At 53.4% G+C, this 20,672-nt stretch overlaps 1 protein-coding gene across 1 annotated transcript in view; it reads left to right on the forward strand.

Moving 5' to 3' along the window:
- The window catches only part of LAMA2 (laminin subunit alpha 2), a 554,587-nt gene that overhangs the window by 154,800 nt on the left and 379,115 nt on the right, over window positions 1–20,672 (forward strand). The gene's annotated exons all lie outside the window — the stretch shown is intronic.

Consider the following 20,672-nt stretch of genomic DNA (forward strand, 5'->3'; position numbering starts at 1 on the left):
AAGTTGTTAGTGGATACTGAAGTTGCTGATATTTGATATTATAGAAGAGAAAAACAAGCAAAGAGGAGATATAAACTATATAGAATCATAGAATCAGCCAGGCTGGAAGAAAGCTCCAAGCTCAGCCAGCCCAACCTAGCACCCAGCCCTGGCCAAGCAACCAGACCATGGCACTAAGTGCCCCAGCCAGGCTTGGCTTCAACACCTCCAGGCACAGCCACTCCACCACCTCCCTGGGCAGCCCATTCCAGTGCCAATCACTCTCTCTGACAACAACTTCCTCCTAACATTCAGCCTGAACCTGCCCTGGCACAGCTTGAGGCTGTGTCTCCTTCTTCTGGTGCTGCTTGCCTGGCAGCAGAGCCCCACCCCACCTGGCTACAGCCTCCTTTCAGGGAGCTGCAGACAGCAATGAGCTCTGCCCTGAGCCTCCTCTGCTGCAGGCTGCACACCCCCAGCTCCCTCAGCCTCTCCTCACAGGGCTGTGCTCCAGGCCTCTCCCCAGATTTGTCATCCAGAGTTGGGGCTCTGCAGCCTGCTGAAGACTTTGAGGAGACCTTGGAGTGGGCTTCCAGTATCTGTAGAGGGCTCCAGGAGGACTGGGGAGGCCCTATGACAGGAGGAGGAGGAATGGGTTTAAACTGGAAGGGGAGATTGAAAGTGGATGTTAGGAAGAAGTTCTTTGCAGTGAGGACGGTGAGACACTGGCACAGGTTGCTGCAACCCTCTCAGCATCCTCATGGCCTCCTCTGGAATGGCTTCTACACTTCCATGTCCTGCTTGTGCTGGGGGCTCCAGAGCTGCACCCAGGACTGCAGGTGGGGTGTGAGGAGAGCAGAGCCAAGAGGCAGAATCCCCTCCCTTGCCCTGTGCCCACACTGCTCTTGCTGCAGCCCAGCACAGGGTTGTGTCTGGGCTGCACTCACACTGCAGGCTCCTGTTGAGCTTTGCATCACCCCAGGTCCTTTTCCTCAGGGCTACTCTCAGCCACTCCCCACCCAGCCTGGTGTTGTGCTTGGGATTGCACCCCCCCAGATTGCAAAGAAACAAACCCAGCTCTGTCCCAGGCCAAACCAGCAGGCTCATTAGCTCTGCATGTCACATTGTTCTGTGTTAGATACCATAAATCACCTCAGAACAGCCCAAACAGTGCAGAGTTTGACAAAACCCTGCCAACATTAGGTTTTGGAGCCAAAACAACCACTACTATATTTGTAACTTTACAACAGTTCATGATAAGACCAAAGAGCAAAAAAAAATTGTTTCCATGCACATCATTCTTTAATCTCCTCTGTCTTAACAGAAGATTTATGGTTCCATTCCTGGCCTGGGCTGTTTGTTATGTGCTACTTAGAAATGGATTTTTGCCTGACTTTTCTTATATTAGTCCCTGGAAAATAGCTCCGAGTCCAAAAAGAGCAACTCCAGAATGGGAGAGGGATCAGCTGAGTGCCCTGTGCTGTCTGCTCTGTCTTTTTTAAACATTCCCATTGGTTCTAAGGGCCCTCAGTGGGTACCATTCAAAGGGATCTGGAGCAGGGGATTGAGTCCAGCATCAGTAAGTTTGCAGATGACACCAAGCTAGGAGCAGCTGTGGAGCTGTTGCAGGGGAGGAGAGCCCTGCAGAGGGACCTGGCCAGGCTGCATGGGTGGGCAGAGGCCAAGGGGCTGAGACTGAACAAGGCCAAGTGCAGGGTTCTGCACTTTGGCCACAACAACCCCAAGCAGCACTGCAGGCTGGGGCCAGAGTGGCTGAGAGCAGCCAGGCAGAGAGGGAGCTGGGGGTGCTGGGAGAGAGGAGCTGAAGAGGAGGCAGCAGTGCCCAGGTGGGCAGCAGAGCCAGTGGCATCCTGGGCTGGCTCAGGAGCAGTGTGGGCAGCAGGATAAGGGAGGTTCTTGTGCCCCTGTGCTCAGCACTGCTCAGGCCACCCCTGGAGTGCTGTGTCCAGTTCTGGGCCCCTCAATTGCAGAGAGATGTTGAGGTGCTGGAAGCTGTCCAGAGAATGGCAGCAAGGCTGGGGAGGGGCCTGGAGCACAGCCCTGTGAGGAGAGGCTGAGGGAGCTGGGAGTGTGCAGCCTGCAGCAGAGGAGACTCAGGGCAGAGCTCATTGCTGCCTGCAGCTCCCTGCAGGGAGGCTGTAGCCAGGTGGGGTTGGGCTCTGCTGCCAGGCAGCCAGCAAGAGAACAAGAGGACACAGTCTCAAGCTGTGCCAGGGCAGGTCTAGGCTGGATGTTGTTAGGAAGTTGTTGTCAGAGAGAGTGATTGGCATTGGAATGGGCTGCCCAGGGAGGTGATGGAATCCCCATCCCTGGAGGTGTGTAAAAGCAGTCTGGATGAAGCACTTAGTGCCAGGGCTCAGTTCATTAGAAAGCATTGGATGACTTGATGGTTTTGAAGGTCTTCCAGCCTGGTTGATTCTGTGATTCTGTGGCTCCTGCACGTGTCAGTCTGAAGGGAAAGGAAAACCAGCCCAACCCTCCAGAGAGCTTTGTTTTGTTGCACTTCCCCCTGCTGAAATCTCATCGGAGCTGTAGCTCAGAACAAGAAACAGAAGGCATTTTACTGCAGTTTGTCCAGTGTTAACAGCCAGGAGCAGAACAAGCTGCCTGAGGGAACTGAGAGCACCTTTAGCAAGCTTGCAGATGGCACTAGGCAGAGTGGGAGGTTTGCTCTGCCTGAGGATAGGCACCTGGACAGGCTGTATCAGTGAGCAAAGTCAACTGTTGTGAGGTTCAAGAAGGCCAAGGGCTGGGTCACAGCAGCCCCATGAATGCTCCAGGGCTGGAAAACTGCCTGGTGGAGAAAGAGCTGGGGTGTGGGTCAGCAGTCAGCTGCAGAGGAGTCAGTGTGTGCTCAGGTGGCCAAGAAGGTCACCAGCATTGTGGTGTGCATCAGGTGTGTCCAGCGGGACTGGGGAAGTGGTTGTCCCTTTGCATCTGGCACTGGTGAGGCCACTCCTCAAGTGCTGGGGTTGGCTTTGGGCTCCTCATTGCAAGGAGGACATTGAGGGGCTGGAGTGTGTCCAGAGAAGAGCACCAAAGCTGGGGAAGAGAAGAGGGCTGGTGAGGAGCAGCTGAGGGGTGGTTAGTCTGGAGAAGAGGATGCGAGGGGAGACCTCAATGCTCTCTGCAGCTCCCTGAAAGGAGGTTGCAGTGAGGTTGGGGTTGGGCTCTTCCTAGGATCAGGTGATGGAAGGAGAGGAAATGGCCTGAAATTGTGCCCAGGGAGAGTTAGGGTGGAGATGAGGAAGAATTTCTTCCCGAGAAGCATCATAAGGCACTGGCACAGGCTGCCCAGGGAGGCAGTGGAGTCCCCATCCCTGGAGGTGCTGAAGAAGCCTGTGGCCATGGCCCTTTGGCAGATGGTTTAATGGCCATGGTGGGGTTGGGTTGATGGTTGGACTCGATCTTAGAGGCCTTTTGCATCTAGAATGCTCCTGTGTGATTCTATACTTGTTTACTCTTTGAACAGCTTCAATCCTCACATTCTCTCTCTTCTACACCAGTGGTGGAGTTTCTCAGCTCTCAGCCCTTTGCAACTGCTCACAGCTGGGCAAGTTCCTGAGGAGCTTCTTTTCACTGGTAACCATTCTGCTGTGGCAGTCATTTCTCTGTGGCTCCACAGCACATCTCATTCAGGACAAAGAGTCTAGTGGCAAGTTCCCTGAGCTTTTAGGGCAATCATATGATGAATAAGAGAAATCATCACATCTTGGGACGGAAGGAGGGGAGGAGTGGGCTGTGCCTGTTCATACTGTTTGGTTTGGCAGAGCCAGAAGGCTTTTAGCTAAATCTGGGGATCAGAATGCTTTCTGCTGTAATCTGGAAGAAAACAGAGCTTTGCTGGGTCACTCATCCATTTGGAACCACTTCTCCCATTCATCAGGGAGCTGGGGCTGTTTACTCTTCAGAAGAGGAGGCTCAAGGAAGACCTCAGCACCCTCTAAGGCTCCCTGAAGGAATGCTGGAGCCAGGTGGGGGTGGGTCTCTTCTCACAGACAAGTGACAGGACAAGAGGAAATGACCTCAAGTTGTGGCACGAGAGGTTCAGGTTGGGCACTAGGAAGAGTTTCTGTCCACCAAGGGTTCTCAGGCAGTGGCACAAGCTGCCTGGGGAGGTGCTGGAGTCTCCATCCCTGGGGGTATTTAAAAGACCTGAATGTGGTGAGTCCAGCACCTCCCTGTGCAGCCTGTTCCTGTCCCTGACCACTCTCACAGGAAAGAAGTTCTTTCTGCTAGCCAATCTAAACCTGCCCTGGTGCAGCTTGGTGGCATTACCTCTCTTCCTCTTGTTAGTTACTTGGGAGAAGAGGTCAGCAGTGGCCTCACTGGAACCTCCTTTCAAGTAGCTGTAGAGAGCAATAAAGTCTCCTCTCAGCCTCCTCTTCTTCAGGCTAAACAATCCCAGCTCTCTCAGCCTCTTCTACCAAGTCATGCTCTTCAAACCCTTCACCAACTTTGTTGCCCTTCTCTGGACACATTCCAGCACTGAAATGTCCTTCTTGGAGTGAGTGGCCCAAACTGAACCCAGGACTGAAGGTGTGGTCTCCCCAGTGGTGCCCAGGGCAGAGGCACTATCACTTCCCTGGTCCTGCTGGGCACACTATTGCTGATCCAGGCCAGGATGCCATTGGTCTTCTTGGCCACATGGGCTCACACTGGCTCATCTTCAGCCTGTTGTAAACCAGCACCTTCAGGTCCTTTTCTGCTGGGCAGATTCCACCCACTCTGTCCCAGCCCTGGAGCATTCATGGAGTTGTTGTGACCCAAGCACGGGACCCAGCATTTGGTCTTATGAAACCTCATGTAATGGGACGTGGCCTGTCCAGGTCCCTCTGCAGAGCCTTCCTGCCCTCGAGCAGATCAAGGCTCCCTCCCAGCTTAGTGTTGTCTGAGGGTGCTTCAGTCTCCTCCTTGTGATCATTGGTAGAGATATTAGCCAGAACTGCCCCCAGCACTGAGCCCTGAGTTGTGACCCAAGTGCAGGACCCAGCACTTGGTCTTACTAAACCTGGAGAGCAGCCAGAAAGAAAGGGCCCTGGGGGTAATGGTGGATAGTAGCTGAAGATGAGGCAGCAGTGTGCCCAGGTGGCCAAGAGAGCCAATGGCATCCTGGGCTGGCTCAGGAGCAGTGTGGGCAGCAGGACAAGAGAGGTTCTTCTGCCCCTGTGCTCAGCACTGCTCAGGCCACCCCTTGAGTGCTGTGTCCAGTTCTGGGCTCCTGCATTCCAGAGAGATGTTGAGGTGCTGGAAGGTGTTTGGAGAAGGGCAGCAAGGCTGGGGAGGGGCCTGGAGCAGAGCCCTGTGAGGAGAGGCTGAGGGAGCTGGGGGTGTGCAGCCTGCAGCAGAGGAGGCTCAGGGCAGAGCTCATTGCTGCCTGCAGCTGCCTACAGGAGGCTGTATCCAGGTGGGGTTGGGCTCTGCTGCCAGGCAAGCAGCAACAGAAGAAGGGGACAGAGGCTCAAGCTGTGCCAGGGCAGGTTGAGGTTGGATGTTGTTAGGAAGTTGTTGTCAGAGAGAGTGATTGGCATTGGAATGGGCTGCCCAGGGAGGTGGTGGAGTGCCCATAGCTGGAGGTGTTGAAGCCAAGCCTGGCTGGGGCACTTAGTGCCATGGTCTGTTTGATTGTCTAGGGCTGGGTGCTAGGCTGGGGTGGCTGAGCTTGGAGCTCTCTTCCAGCCTGTTTGATTCTGTGATTCTATGATTCTGATGCAATGGAGCTTGGCCTGTCCAGGTCCCTCTGCATAACCTGCCTGCCCTCGAGCAGACCAGGGCTCCCTCCCAGCTTAGCGTTGCCTGCAGGCTCACTGAGGGTGCCTCGGTCTCCTCCTTGTGATGATGGATAGAGACGTTAGCCAGAGCCGCCCCCAGCACTGAGCCCCGGGGAGCAGCAGCTGCGGCTCGCGTCCCGTGTGCCTGCCTCCTGGAGCGCAGGGGCTGCGGCTGCTGCTGAGCCCACAGCACGCTGCAGTGCTTCCCCCTGACTTAAGGCAGTTACCAAGAGAAAATAAACCAATTGCAGCTGCAATTACCCTTTCAAGGGAATCAGATTGCTGATTGTTCTCTGATGCATTAATAAGCACTGCTCTGACAAGCAGCAGTCTGTTTCAAAGCTTGCAGGATGATGTCTCTGACAAATTGTTTCTTGTCCCAAAATGACAAGCGTGAGGATTACAGGAACCACAGCAAAGCAGGGGCTGGAATAAGCAATGCAAGCTCCAGGTGGAATTGGGAAGAGGAAGATGACAAAAGCCAGTTAATCAGAAGAGAGGGGATGGAGCCCCAGCCAGCTTCAGCTGCAGGGTATGGTTGTCAGAGGCACAACAGCGTTTGCTAAGCAGTTGCTAAGCTGACATTTGGCTGTATTCTTAGGGGGAAAGAGTTAGTTGAGATGGAGTTTGACATGCATAGCCCTTGACATTTTAATGCAAGTTTAAGCACTGCATTTCAAGCAGCTCTTGTACTCATTAGCCAGGCACGGGAGGGAGTTGTGCTTTCACTTCCTAGCCCATTAATTTATTAAGAGAGTGAGGTGTTTATTAGAAACACAGCAAGCCTTGCCAGGTACACTCGTTCCTGTGCAGGATTATCATCAATCTGTGTTGCTGATGAAAGCTCAGATGCTGAGTTCTGGCATCTGGGATTGGAGCTCCGAGACCAGCTCTGCAGGTAGGTCAGGGCTTGCAGTGCAGGAGCTCTTCCAGCTTCTCTCTGTGGGGATTAAACAGGAGGTGCCAGGAGATGCAATTCATCAACAGCAATTTTGCATCTCCTGCAAATGAGCCACTTGCAACAGCTCATCAAAGCTCTTCTTGGGTAGGAGAATTATGAGAGCCACCTGTGGAAAAATTGATGGTCAGTGTTGTCCATCTTCACAGCGATGTGCTTGCATAGCCTGGGAATGGACAGCATGAAGTGCACCAGGAGGATGTTCTTTACTGTGAGGGTAGTGAAACAGTGGAATGGGTGGCTCAGAGAAGCTGTGGACCCTCATCCCTGGAGCTGGTTAATGCCAGGCTGGATGAGGCTTTGTGCAGCTTGGGCTAGTAGAGGTGTCCCTGCCCATGGCAGGGGGTTGGAACTGGATGATCTGTAAGGTCCCTTCCAACTCAAACCATTCCATGAATCTATGCTTACATCAGTTTAGGACTGGCATGTCTGTCTGTCTGTCTGTCTTCTCCACTGATGGTTATCAAGCAGCAGGTCGTGTGCAGGACAGAAGCATTTCCCTCCTCTCTCCTGCTGTCTGAGGCTGAATTGTAGTGAGAAATTAACCTTTCTTAAGAACAGTTTGGGTTCAGACCTACACAGGCTGTCAAGCTTGAAGCCCACAACCTTTGTATGGATGCATGTATCCAGTGTTAGGCTCCCCAGCTCAGGAGACACAGAGACCTGCTGGAGAGAGGCCAGCAGAGAGCCACCAGAGTGACTGTGGAACTTGAGCATCTCCCCTGTGGAGAGAGCCTGAGAGCCCTGGGGCTGGTTAGTCTGGAGAGGAGAAGGCTGAGAGGGGATCTGAGCAATGTGCACAAATCTCTGAGGGGTGGGGGTCAGTGCCTGGGGCCAAGATCTTTTGGGTGGTGCACAACAATAAGCCAAGGAGCAATGCACACAAACTGGAACAGAGAAGGATTCAGCTCTACATGAGGAGAAACTTGTTTGGTGTGAGGATGCTGGAGCCCTGGAGCAGGCTGCCCAGAGAGGTTGTGGAGTCTTCTCTGGAGCCTTTCCAAAGCTGCCTGGATGCATTCTTGTGCCACCTGCACTGGGTGATGCTGCCTTTGCAGAGACATTTGACCTGATGATCTCTGCAGGTCCCTTCCAATATCTAATGTTCTGTGATTCTGTGATTACACAGAAGGGTTTGGGTTGGAAGGGACCTTAAAGATCATCTAGATGACAGAATACACTGCAAAAAAATACTTCTTGGACACCTGAATGTCCCTGAGGTAGCTAGTTCAGGAACCCACCATTTACTGAGAGCACTGCACAGACCCTGCTCAGGACTACAGCCTCTGGAGCAGCTGTGATGTAAAAAACCACAGACAATCCTCAAAATGCAACATCCCAGGGGAGGAAAATCTGCCAAAACACATTTTAAAAATGGAAAGATCACAGAATCACAGAAGCACAGAAACAACCAGGCTGGAAAAGACCTTTGAGATCATCGAGTCCAACCTGTCACCTAACACCTTCTAATTCATAGAATCAGTCAGGGTTGGAAGGGACCACAAGGAGCAGCCAGTGCCAACCCCCCTGCCATGCCCAGGGACACCCTACCCTAGAGCAGGCTGCACACAGCCTCAGCCAGCCTGGCCTCAAACACCTCCAGCCATGGGGCCTCAACCACCTCCCTGGGCAACCCATTCCAGCCTCTCACCACTCTCCTGCTCAACAACTTCCTCCTCACCTCCAGCCTCACTCTCCCCACCTCCAGCTTTGCTCCATTCCCCCCACTCCTGCCACTCCCTCATAGCCTCAAAAGTCCCTCCCCAGCTGTTTTGTAGCCCCCTTCAGATCCTGGAAGCCACAAGAAGGTCACCTGGGAGCCTCCTCATTAACTGAACCATGGCACTAAGTGCCTCATCCAGCCTCCAAATTTACAGCAATATTTCTTCAGCAAGAATCTCTTGCTACTGGTTCATCAGATGCCATCTCTTGAGGCTCTTTGGTTTTGCTAATTAAGGTCATGAGTGTTGGGGGCTACTTAACAAAACCATAGTTCTCCAGCAGGGGAACTTTGTAAACAGGAGTGTGGGTGTAAAAATGATTCTGACACGAGTTGTAAGTAGAAGATAATGTAAAAGTCAAAATGGCTTTGGCCATCTCAGAGAGAGAATCTTCATTCTCAGGCATCATCACACGATCTCTGCAGTTGCTGGGACTCAAAATACATCAAATGATTCCCCTGGAGAGTTACTGCACAATGGGAGGGTTGATCCTTCAGTTGGAGTGCAGACAAGTGGCACTAGTGCCTGACAGAGCCTGCTCCCACAGCCTAGAGCCAGGCTTGCCTTTCTTCCCTCTGTGTGGCCATTATCACTGTGGAACTTGTTTCATCTCCAGGTCTACCAGTGGCAAAAATCAAGGTGGTCCAAGAGCTAAGAGAAGGTCAGTCAGATTTCACAGGGATCAGGCCCAGCCAGCATGGGTTTAGAAAGGGCAGGTCCTGCCTGACCAACCTGAGCTCCTTTTATGCTGCTCAGGTTCCTGCCTGGTGCATGTGGGGCAGGCTGTGGATGGAGTCTGCCTGGACTGCAGCAAAGCCTTTGGCACTGTTTGCCACAAACAACTCCTGGCACAGCTGGCAGCTCATGGCTGTGACATATTCACTCTGATATGGGTCAAGAACTGGCTGAAAGGCAGGGCCCAGAGAGTGGTGGTGAATGGTGCCACATCCAGCTGGCAGCTGGCACTGGTGCTGTGCCCCAGGGATCAGTGCAGGGCACAGTCCTGTTCAATGTCTTTAGTGATAATCTGGAGCAGGGGATTGAGTCCAGCATCAATGAGTTTGCAGATGACACCAAGCTAGGAGCAGCTGTGGAGCTGTTGGAGGGCAGCAGAGCCCTGCAGAGGGACCTGGCCAGGCTGGATGGGTGGGCAGAGGCCAAGGGGATGAGACTGAACAAGGCCAAGTGCAGGGTTCTGCACTTTGGCCACAACAACCCCAAGCAGCACTCCAGGCTGGGGCCAGAGTGGCTGAGAGCAGCCAGGCAGAGAGGGAGCTGGGGGTGCTGGGAGAGAGGAGCTGCAGAGGAGGCAGCAGTGCCCAGATGGGCAGCAGAGCCAATGGCATCCTGGGCTGGCTCAGGAGCAGTGTGGGCAGCAGGACAAGGGAGGTTCTTGTGCTCCTGTGCTCAGCACTGCTCAGGCCACCCCTTGAGTGCTGTGTCCAGTTCTGGGCTCCTCCATTAAAGGGAGATGTTGAGGTGCTGGAAGGTGTTTGGAGAAGGGCAGCAAGGCTGGGGAGGGGCCTGGAGCACAGCCCTGTGAGGAGAGGCTGAGGGAGCTGGGGGTGTGCAGCCTGCAGCAGAGGAGGCTCAGGGCAGAGCTCATTGCTGTCTGCAGCTCCCTGAAAGGAGGCTGTAGCCAGGTGGGGTTGGGCTCTGCTGCCAGGCAGCCAGCAACAGAAGAAGGGGACACAGCCTCAAGCTGTGCCAGGGCAGGTTCAGGCTGGATGTTAGGAGGAAGTTGTTGTCAGAGAGAGTGATTGGCACTGGAATGGGCTGCCCAGGGAGGTGGTGGAGTTGCTGTGGCTGGAGGTGTTGAAGCCAAGCCTGGCTGGGGCACTTAGTGCCATGGTCTGGTTGCTTGGCCAGGGCTGGGTGCTAGGTTGGGCTGGCTGAGCTTGGAGCTCTCTTCCAACCTGGTTGATTCTATGAGTCCATGATTCACTTAGAATGCTACATTCCAGAATGGCTCCAAAAATCCTAAGCTCAGGAGAAGTAACAGACAGGGAGGGGTTGGTCTAGATGACCTCTTGAGATCCCTTCCAACCAACTGTGTTCTGTGATTCACTCTCACAAGGAAGCCAGCACCATTTCTTACCAGCAGTCATGTGCCTGCCTCCAGAGGAGGAAAAGAAGCAAGGAAATAAATAAGCTCCAGCAAATGAAACGTTAAAGCAGAAGAAAGGTGTGAAAAAGACTTGTGAGTGACTGAGGGTGAAGTTGACATCAGGCTTTCCTTTTATTTTGTGTAGTTTATTTCCTTTTTCCTAAACACCTCAGAGTCCAGCAGCCTGCCAGGGAATGGGTGGGCTGAGAGATGATCCAAGAGCAGCCAGGAAAGATAAGGTCAGTGCTGAAACAGAACTAAAGTCATGATTTGAATCAGTTTTTGCTGTGGTGATTGTCAGGAGAGGGTTTGGTTGGGTGTTTTTTTTTTGCACTGGGAACATTCTTTGCAGGAGTGGAGCTGGAGAAGGAGTTGCAAAGGAGGTTGTTAGCTGAAGAGGTGCAGAAATGGTTGGTAAGTTGGGGAGTGAGGAGCTCAGGGCTACAACAGGTGAGCTGCAGCAGCTGTTGTTTAGCTCCTCACCGTGACTCTCAGTGACTGGGGAGTGTGGAACATTGACCACTCTGCACTCCTTAGGAAGCCAAGGGAAGTGCAGAGCTGGAAGCCTGATTTCTGTGCCAAGCTAATTAGTAGTGAAGACATATCATGAAGAATAGAGGCAGTAGGAGGAGTTGATTTCCTTGTTTTAATTCAAGAATGAAGAGTTATGAAGGGAACTTAGAATTGCAGAATGCATTGAGCTACAAGGGACCCTGGAAGGTCAACTTGTCCAACCTGAAGCCTGAAGCAAGCAGGGACACCTCCAAGCAGAGCAGGTTGCTCAGGGACCCAATCAAGTCTGGCTTTGACTGTCTCCAGTGGCCTCAACTACCTGTGTGGGCAACTTGTTACGGGGTTCCACTACTCTCCTTGTGCAGAACTTCATCCTAGTGTCCAACTAAACCTACCCTGCTCCAGCTTCAAACCATTGACACTCATCCTGTCACTACAGACCCTACTAAACAGTGTCCCCCCAGGCTCTCTGTAGCTCCTCTTCAGATACAGGCTAGGGTCAGAGTGGCTGGAGAGCAGCCAAACAGAGAGGGATCTGGGGGTGCTGATTGATACCCACCTGAACATGAGCCAGCAGTGTGCCCAGGTGGCCAAGAGAGCCAGTGGCATCCTGGCCTGCATCAGGAATGGTGTGGCCAGCAGGAGCAGGGAGGTCATTCTGCCCCTGTACTCTGCACTGCTCAGACCACACCTTGAGTACTGTGTTCAGTTCTGGGCCCCCCAGTTTAGGAGGGACATTGAGATGCTTGAGCGTGTCCAGAGAAGGGCAACGAGGCTGGGGAGAGGCCTTGAGCACAGCCCTACGAGGAGAGGCTGAGGGAGCTGGGATTGGTTAGCCTGGAGAAGAGGAGGCTCAGGGCAGACCTCATTGCTGTCTGCAACTACCTGAGGGGAGGTTGTGGCCAGGGGGAGGTTGCTCTCTTCTCTCAGGTGGCCAGCACCAGAACGAGAGGACACAGCCTCAGGCTGTGCCAGGGGAGATTTAGGCTGGAGGTGAGGAGAAAGTTCTTCCCTGAGAGAGTCATTGGACACTGGAATGGGCTGCCCGGGGAGGTGGTGGAGTCGCCGTCCCTGGAGCTGTTCAAGGCAGGACTGGACGTGGCACTTGGTGCCATGGTCTGGCCTTGAGCTCTGTGCTAAAGGGTTGGACTTGATGATCTGTGAGGTCTCTTCCAACCCTGATGATACTGTGATACTGTGATACTGCAAGGCCACTATAAGGTCTCCCCAGAGCCTTCTCTTCTCCAGGTTGAACAGCCCCAACCCTCTCAGCCTGTCCTCATAGCAGAGCTGCTCTAGCCCTCTCACCATCTCCATGGTCTCCTCTAGATCTGCTCCACCAGGTCTATGTCCTTCTTGTGTTGGGGGCCCATGGCTGAACGCAGCCCTACAGGTGAAGTCTCCCCAGTGCAGAGCAGAGGGGCAGGATCCCCTCTCTCTATCTCTGCCCATGCTGCTTTGGGTGCAGCCCAGGCTGCCCTTAGCCTTCTGTGCTGCCAGTGCCCACTGCTGGCTCCTGTGCAGCAACTCATGGACCAGTAGTCCCAAATCCTTTTGTGCAGGGCTACTCTCAATCTCACCATGCCCAGCCTGGGCTGACATCAACAGCTGCCCATGCCCAGTCACAGGTCCCTGCACTTTGCCTTGTTGAACCTTGTGAGTTTCAACAGTAGAAGCAGCTTTGAAACAAGTGAAAGGAGGATTTTTTTCCCTTCTACAAGACAAATGAAGTGGAAGGATGTTTATTATGTGATAGGTGTGGATGTTAAAAGGTGACCTGGATTTAAGGTGAGTTAGTGGAGACCTTTTGGAGCTTACCAAATGTTGCTCAGGAAATCCTTAAGGAAGTATTGTGTAAGCTTAGCTTCCTCTTATTGTTAGCTTGCTGTCTTGGCTACTCCAGAAGGCAGGCCACCAGGGTATCCTAGAACACAGAGCCATGGAATTGTTGGGTTGGAAAAGCCCTTCAAGATCATCCATTCCAACCTTCAACCCAACCCCACCACAGCCATTGAACCATGGCCCCAGGTGCCATGCACTCAGGTTCCATGGACACCTCCAGGCATGAGGACTCCACCACCACCTCCCTGGGCAGCCTGTGCCAATCCCTGACCACTCTGGCAGCAAAGATGTTTTTCATACTTCCCAGCCTAACCCTCCCCTGGCACAATTTCAGGCCATTGCCTCTGGTTCTATCACCTGATACTGGGCAGAAGAGGACAAACCTGCCATGCTTTTGTTCTGAGGTGCTTCAGACCTGTACTGAGATGTCCTTTGAGCAGCTTTAGCAGTGCCTGTGTTGTTCAGCACAGCTGTAAAACAGGAGAGCTGTGTAACAGCAGCATTTGCTAGTAGTGCACACTTCAAGGTAATCTGTTCTGTTAGCAGCTTATGAGGCTGTCTGAAACCAGCACTGCTAAGGGCAAAGTAATGCATGTAAGAGGAAAAGGAGCCTTGTGCATGGCTGCTGATGGGCTGGTGTTGGGTTAAATGATGCCCAGAGGCTGCAGCAGCTCTGCTGTGAGCACAGACTGAAAGAGTTGGGGCTGTGCAGGCTGGAGCAGAGGAGGCTCCCAGGGGACCTTCTTGTGGCCTTCCAGGGTCTGAAGGGGGCTTCAAAAAAGCTGGGGAGGGACTTTTGAGGCTGTTAGGGAGTGCCAGGAGTGGGGGGAATGGAGCAAAGGTGGAGGTGGGGAGAGTGAGGCTGGAGGTGAGGAGGAAGTTGTTGAGCAGGAGAGTGGTGAGAGGCTGGAATGGGTTGCCCAGGGAGGTGGTTGAGGCCCCATGGCTGGAGGTGTTTGAGGCCAGGCTGGCTGAGGCTGTGTGCAGCCTGGTGTAGGGTAGGGTGTCCCTGGGCATGGCAGGGGGGTTGGAACTGGCTGCTCCTTGTGGTCCCTTCCAACCCTGACTGATTCTCTCATTCTATGTTTCTATGAAGTTATCTTCAGAGTGGAGAGTGTGTAGGGTTCCTCATGCTTCCCCAATAAAAGGTAGACTGGGACTGATGTTCAGACATGAGCAAATGCTGGCTGCTCCCAACTGAAGAGCCAGAACACTGAAACAATTCATCAGCTCAGTTCCACATGTGAAAGCAAAAAAAATGAACACAGAAATCCCCAATACTTCCACCAGCACCAGACCTTTGGGTTGGTTTTTTGGTTTTCATTTGGTTGGGTTGGGTTTGGTCTGCTTTGCTTGGGGGTTAGTTGGTTGCTTGGCTGACTCCTGTTTCATTTTGCTTTTTAAAGAAACAAAATGACATCCTGAGGTGGATTAGAAAGGTTGTGGTCAGTAGGTGAAGGGAGGATTTCCTCCCCTGCTGAGGCCAAATCTGGAATATTGTGTCCAGTTCTGGGCCACTCAGGTCAAGGAAGACCTCAGGAAACTGCTTGGGAGAGTCCAGCACAGAGGCACAGAGCTGCTGCAGGCAGGGGAAGCTCTCCTGTGAGGCCAGGCTGAGGGAGCTGGGGCTGGCAGCTGGCAGCAGAGCAGCCTGAGGGCTGCCCTCAGTGCTGTGCTAAGGATGTGCAGGGCAGTGTGGGCAGGATGCAGCCAGGCTCTGCCCAGGGGTGGCCAAGGGCAGCACAAGGGGCACTGGGGGCAAGCTGGAGCAGAGGAGGTGCCATGGGAACAGGAGGGGAAACTTTGTCAGTGTGAGAGTGCTGGAGCCTGGAGCAGGCTGCCAGAGAGGCTGTGGAGTCTGCTGCTCTGGAGACTTCCCAAACCCAGCTGGATGTGTTCCTGTGTGCCCTGCCCTGGGTGATGCTGCTCTGGCAGGGGGCTTGGGCTGTATGACCTTCTGAGGCCCCTCCTAACCCCTCACACTCTGTGGTTCTGTGGAATCTCCTGCCACTAGGAGAAGTGTCTGTAGTGATGAACAACACAGTGTGGGGAAAGGGTGTAAGAGCAGAGGAAAGGACAAGTGGTAGACATTAAGCTCTATGAGTCAGGCTCACTCTGTAGCTCAGGGGACATTTGGAGTGTTCAGCTGGAGGGACTGGTGGTGCTGTAACACGAGGTTAGCTCTTCAGTTGCCCTCTGGCTTGTTTTCCTTCTCAGTCCTTTTCTGCTGGAGACAGGCCATGGAGCCAGGGCAGATCTTGTGGTCCTGCTCGGGCAGGGTGGTCACACTCAAAGACCTCCAGAGGTCCCTTCCAACCCCTAATGTCCTGTGAGCCTGTGTGATGGTTTGGGTGTTCCCTGCCCCCCCACTCTCATGAAATCACCCAGACTCAGCTGAGGTGGGACTCAGAATGGAGCTTTATGCTGACAGCTCTGCACGATGTGCAAGCAGGTATTTAGGTATTTACCACATCTACAGCTATAGACAGGAACAGACAAGTTGAAAAGTAACACACTCAAAAGTCATCGTGTCCAACCCCCCCTTGCTCTGCCCTGGTGAGGCCACATCTGGAGCAGTGTCCAGTTCTGGGTCTCCCAGATCAAGAGGGACATAGAACAGCTTGAGAGAGTCCAGCACAGAGCCACAAAGATGCTGAAGGGAATGGAACAGCTCTGTTAGGAGGAGAGCCTGAGGGAGCTGGGGCTGGGAGCTTGGAGCAAAGAAGCCTGAGAGCTGCCCTCAGTCATGTTGATAAAGATGTGCAGGTGAGTGTCAGAGGTTGGAGCCAGGCTCTGCTGGGTGATGCCAGGGACACCTCCCTTTCCCCAGCCTCAACTCATTTCCACAAGCTTGCAGATGTTGCTTGTTCCAAAAGCTTGCAGATGTTGTTTGTTCCACCTTCAAATCTGAGGCTCAAATTCATTGCTGTGAAACAAAATTCCTCCCCAAGTAGTGAACTTAACCTTCACAGCAGCAAAGTGCCTCCTGCTGGCAGCAGATACTTAGGCACTGTCAATATGTTATTAAATCATGGAATGGTTGGGTTGGAAGGAACCTTAAAGATCATCTAATTGCAACTCTCCTGCCATGGGCAGAGACACCTCTCACTAGAACAGGTTGCTCAAGGCCTCATCCAACCTGGCCTTGAACACCTCCAGGGAGGTTGTGGAGCACAGAAGCACCCAATGTGATCTTTGATCACATTGGGTGCTTCTGTGCTCCACAACCTCCCTGGGCAACCTGTGTCTGTGTCTCACCACCCTCACTCCTAACATCCAGGAGGAAGTTCTTGACAGTGATTGGCATTGGAATGGGCTGCCCAGGTGGAGTCCCCATCCCTTGAGGTGCTCAGGAAAAGTCTGGCTGGGGCACTTAGTGCCATGGTCTGGTTGCTTGGGCAGGGCTGGGGGATAGGTTGGGCTGGCTGAGCTTGGAGGTCTCTTCCAACCTGCTTGATTCGATGATTAGAACCCTGGTAGAGTTAGAGAATGGTCATTTCCAACTGAACCAGTTCTGTCCTTCTGCATCAGCTGTTCCTGCAGAGAACAGGGAGGAGCCTGGAGATGCAAGGTGCAGCTGACAGATCTCCTAGCAGAGTGGCTCCTGCTGCTTTTATGCACCTGTGCAACTGTGGAAACAGGGTACTGGGTGTGATGAGCTCTGGGGTTTCCTTCTTGGCAGGGACAATAAGCAGTGCAAGACTGCTCAGTGAATCATAGAATCAAGCAGGTTGGAAGAGACCTCCAAGATCATCCAGTCCAACCTAGCACCCTATCCAGTCAACTAGACCATGGCACTAAGTGCCTCATTCAGTCTTTTCTTGAGCACCTTCAGCCACAGCGACTCCACCACCTCCCTGGGCAGCCCATTCCAATGCCAATCACTCTCTCTGCCAACAACTTCCTCCTAACATCCAGCCTGAACCTGCCCTGGCACAGCTTGAGGCTGTGTTCCCTTCTTCTGTTGCTGGTTGCCTGGCAGAAGAGCCCAACCCCCACCCAGCACCTGCAGAAAAACACAGGAGAGGAATTAATCAAGTCATAGAATCAACCAGGTTGGAAGAGAGCTCCAGGCACATCCAGCCTAACCTAGCACCCAGTCCTGGGCAATCAACCAGAGCATGGCACTGAGTGCCCCAGCCAGGCTTGGCTTGCTCCTGCTTTGTGTGGACAGCAGCTTTCCCCTCTCTCTTCTGGGTGTGGGCAGGTGCCCACTGGCATCCTGAGTGCCCAGGGGTAGTTTGATCATGTTGGCCCCTCACTCTGAGAGGTGCACAACCTGTCCATTGCTCAGAATAAATCATTCCCTTGCTGCTTGGAATGCTCCACACATTGGCACAGCTCTGAGTGGGTTTTCTTTTTAACCTACTGGCCTGTAATAAAAATGCTCCAATTAAAATGTAACACTTCAGGATGCAGGACAATTAATGGTTCCTTTCCTTCCTCCCCCTAGGTGCTCATTAACAATGCTTTGCTCTACCTGACATTCCTCCTGCCAGGCCTCTCCCAGGAGCAACCCTTTGGCAGCCCAGCTGGTTTATTTTGGTGGTTCACTGCTAAGGTGTGCCACGAGCAGCCCAAAGGGCAGGAGGGGAGGAAGACTGCTGATTTTTGTTGGCTTGCCCTTAGGATGCTGCAGCTGGGGTGATGTCAAGGTCTAGAGAACAGAGATTAACAATATCTCTGTCCAGAGGAGCAAGATCTGTTCTTGTGGATTTCCCTGTTGTGAAATTAAGGTGCAAAGGAGACCAGAGAGCACCACAGAACTGCTTATTAAAGGATAAGGTTGGACAAAACAGAGGGAGAGAGAGAAGGGAGGGAGAGAGAGATGGAGAAGAAGAGAAGCAGGGAAGGAAAAGAGCTGGGATCAGGATTACCCTCAGGCTCAGATGGGCAGGAGAGAGAGACAGGTGTGTGGCCCAGGGATGCTCTTCTCTGGAGTTCCTCAGGGGTTCCTCTGGTGGTGGTGCAGCTCTGGTAGTCTGGTGGAGGTGCACTTGGTGGGCTGCTGGGAGTGCCACCCTTGGTGGTCTGGAGGGAGTGCCCCACTTTGGCAGGCATCCTCCTGCCTTTTAAACAGTGTTCTGCTCGGTGTGCAGCTGCAGCTGCCCAGGAGCTCTTCCTGTGGATCCTCCTGCATTCGCAGGAGTGCCTCTGCCCCCTCCCTGGCTGTACCTGTCCATACCCTGAATGCACAGAAGCCTTTTCTCTTCGGGGTGGCAGAGATCAGAGGTATGCATCCTGGGCATTGCAGCCAGGATGAGCTCCGGGAGTTTCCAAGGCGTTGTCTGTTGATTTGCATCCCTGAGCTTTCGGCCAAGCACCGAGTCTGAGTCCCGCAGGTTACCAAAGGCAACCTTTGTGATTAGGGAGAGAGGTGCAATCGTTATCTTTGTTGATGAACAAGAGAGAGGGGTTAGACTCTCCCAGGTCAGGAAGTCTCTTTAGGCACAAGCCACAGAGCAAACCTGCCGGGAAGGTTGTTGGACTTCGGGATTGGCAGAAGAGAAAGGGGGAAAATTCCAGAGCAGGGCCATGAGGATGAGCAGAGGACTGGAGAGCCTCTGCTGCGAGGAGAGACTGAGGGGTTGGGGCTGTGCAGGCTGGGGAGGAGAAGGCTCCAGGTGACCTTCTTGTGGCCTCTCAGGATCTGAAGTGGGCTACGAGAAAGCTGGGGAGGGACCTTTTAGGCTGCCAGGTAGTGATAGGACTGGAGGGAGCAGATCAGAACTAGGAATGGGTAGATTCAGACTGGATGTTAGGAGGAAGTTCTTCAGCATGAGAGTGGTGAGAGCCTGGAATGGGTTGCTCTGGGAGGTGGTTGAAGCCCCATCCCTGGAGGTGTTTAAGGCCAGGCTGGATGAGGCTGTGGGCAACCCGATCTAGTGTGAGATGTCCCTGCCCATGCAGTTGGAACTGGCTGATCCTTGTGGTCCCTTCCAACCCTGACTGATTCTGTGATTCTGTGAAAATGTTGACAGCCTGGGGTGGGTGCAGCCTGGAGGTGCTCCTGAAAACACAGGTTATGAGCAGTGTTCCCAGAGCTGACAAAGGTTTTCCTTCAGGGCCAGGTGAAAACAACTGCTCTAACTTGCTGGGAACAAGATTCAAAGCTAGTAGGTCAAGAGAGGTTCTCCTGCCCCTCTGCTCTGCCCTGCTGAGGCCACATCTGGAGCAGTGTCCAGTTCTGGGCCTCCCAGTTCAAGAGGGACATGGAACTGCTTGAGAAAGTCCAGCACAGAGCCACAGAGATGCTGAAGGGAATGGAACAGCTCTGTTGCATTGAGAGCCTGAGGGAGCTGAGGCTTGGGGCTTGGAGCTTGGAGAGGAGACTGAGAGGTGACCTCAGCAGTGTCAATAAAGATGTGCAGGTGAGAGCCAGAGGCTGGAGCCAGCTCTGCTGGGTGATGCCAGGGACAGCACAAGGGACAGTGGTGGAAGCTGAGGCAGAGGAAGTTCCATGGAAACATGAGGAGGAATTTTGGCCCTGTGAGGGTGCCAGAGCCCTGGCACAGGCTGCCCAGGGGGGCTGTGGAGTCTCCCTCTCTGGAGACATTCCGGAGCTGCCTGGATGTGTTCCTGTGTGACCTGCTCTGGGTGCTGCTGCTCTGGCAGGGCTTGGCCTGGCTGAGCTTTGGAGGTCCCTTCCAGCTCCTGACATTCTGTGACTCTGTGATTCTGTAAAATGATGCCTTGTGGAAAGAGACAGCGGGATAGGGCAGGATCCTTGTGCCTGTCCTGCCTCCTCTAGCTGTTGTAGCTTTCTGTGAGGTGATTCTACCACTCCACTCTGTGCTGGTGACTCTCCACCTGTGTCCACTTCTGGTGCCCCCAGCACAAGAAGGATGTGGAACTGTTGGAGAGGGTCCAGAGGAGACCACAAAGATGCTCAGAGGGATGGAGAACATCACTTATGGAGACAGGCTGAGGGAGCTGGATGTGTTCAGCCTGCAGAAGGCTCCAGGGAGACCTTAGAGCTACATTTCAATATGTGAAGGGGACTTAGAGGAAAGCTGTGGAGGGACTGTTTAGAAGGGCCTGTGGGGATAGAGTGAGGGGAAAAAGCTGAAGCTGCCAGAGAGCTGGAGAGGGACTTTTAATAAGGGTGAGGGCAAATGGCTTTGAGCTGGAAGAGAGGAGATGGAGAGTGGAGATGAGGAAGAAATTCTTTGCATTGAGAGAGGTGAGACACTGGCACAGGTTGAGGCTGGTGAGACACTGGCACAGGTTGAGAGAGGTGAGACACTGGCACAGGTTGAGGGAGGTGAGACACTGGCACAGGTTGAGGGTGCTGAGACACTGGCACAGTTTGAGGCTGGTGAGACACTGGCACGGGTTGAGGCTGGTGAGACACTGGCACAGGTTGAGGGAGGTGAGACACTGGCACAGGTTGAGGGTGGTGAGACACTGGCACAGGTTGCCCAGGGAGGTTGTGGAGCACGGAAGCACCCAATGTGATCGAAGATCACATTGGGTGCTTCCGTGCTCCACAACCTCCCTGGAGGTGTTCAAGGCCAGGCTGGATGAGGCCTTGAGCAACAGTGGGAGATGTCCCTGCCCATGGCAGAGGATTGGAGCTGAATGATCTTTAAGGTCCCTTCCAACCCAACCCATTCTAGGATGCTATTGACAAATCTGCTTTCCAAAGAGCCTCTGCACTGCGTTTCCAAAGGTCTTTGCTGCCCATAATGATATTGGTTGGGGTAACCATGGCAGCATTTGCTGTCTTCTCATCTCTGACTGCTTTAATAACTCTGTTT

This window comes from Pogoniulus pusillus, chromosome 33 (genome assembly GCF_015220805.1).
Source record: "Pogoniulus pusillus isolate bPogPus1 chromosome 33, bPogPus1.pri, whole genome shotgun sequence".
In the NCBI taxonomy this organism is placed as follows: Eukaryota; Metazoa; Chordata; class Aves; order Piciformes; family Lybiidae; genus Pogoniulus; species Pogoniulus pusillus.